The following is a 1181-nucleotide window of genomic DNA, read 5'->3' on the forward strand; positions in this document are numbered from 1 at the left end:
TTTTTTTATTGGATTATGTGACCTTTTGGTGTCCAATTTCTTGAGTTCTTTGTATATTTTGGAGATCAGACCTCTGTCTGATGTGGGGTTAGTGAAGATCTTTTCCCATTCTGTAGGCTGTCGTTTTGTCTTGTTGATCGTGTCCTTGTTCCAAGGCTATAGAGAGAGACCCTCAAAGAATCTAACTAACTAAATATAGTCTTTTTAAAGAGTAAATAGAGGGCCAGGTGGTGGTGGCGCACGCCTGTCATCCCAGCACACAGGAAGCAAAGGCAAGCTGATCTCTGTGAGTTCGAGGCCAGCCAGGGCTACATGGTTAGACTGTCTCTAAACCAATGGCGACCTAGGAAGCAGCTGGACTTCTCTTGTGCCTCATTCGCCCAACTGGTGTCGTGCTCAGGGACCAAAACTTAGCGTGGTTGGAGTAAGTTAACTTACCCTTAATTAACCTCCCCACGGGTCTGAGACAGCTGGTACCCCTTAGGGACTTCCAGAAATCCTGAGTGGAAGCACTGGTTCCAACCGCAAAGAACCTTATTAGCATCAGCGGGACTGACATCTGCACAGTGGAGAAAGATCACGGGTAGAGTGCCTTAGCCGTTAAGAACAGAACACTTGCTCTCTTTCAGGAGACTCACAAGTCCTTGTACTCTGACACCCTCTTCTGGCCTCCTTACACACACACACACACACACACCTTAAAAAGCATTCTAGGTGGCAGAAGGCCCCACTTCCTCTCTTCTCCCCCAACAACTTCACAGAGTTGGGGAGCGTGTCATGTGGTCTTGCCCAGCAGGAACCCAGGCTACTGTCAAGCCACCCCGTTTCTGAAATCCAGGCTTGCAGTCTCTGAACTGTGGTCTCTCTGGGGGCATGCCAGCAGTGCTGTAGCAAGCCCAGAACTGTAGGAACCCCTAAATAGACTGTGAGGGTGGGATAGGAGGATGCCATCTGAGCATTCAAATGCTGTGAACACAGGAAAACCCAAACTGGAGGCCGCGAGCCCCGTGCGAGCCTCCGTGGGCCGCCGGTGGGCACAGAGGTGCAAACCCTATAGAGGTTGGAGGTGGCTCAGCTGTACGTGCGCTTTGTTTCTTTGGGATTGGACAGTGAGCCCAGGGCCTGGCTTGTCTTAGTCCAGTACTGTCCCACTGGGTTTTTTTTTTTTTTTTTTTTTTTTT

The sequence above is a fragment of the Microtus ochrogaster genome, linkage group LG2 (genome assembly GCF_000317375.1).
Source record: "Microtus ochrogaster isolate Prairie Vole_2 linkage group LG2, MicOch1.0, whole genome shotgun sequence".
Lineage (NCBI taxonomy): Eukaryota > Metazoa > Chordata > Mammalia > Rodentia > Cricetidae > Microtus > Microtus ochrogaster.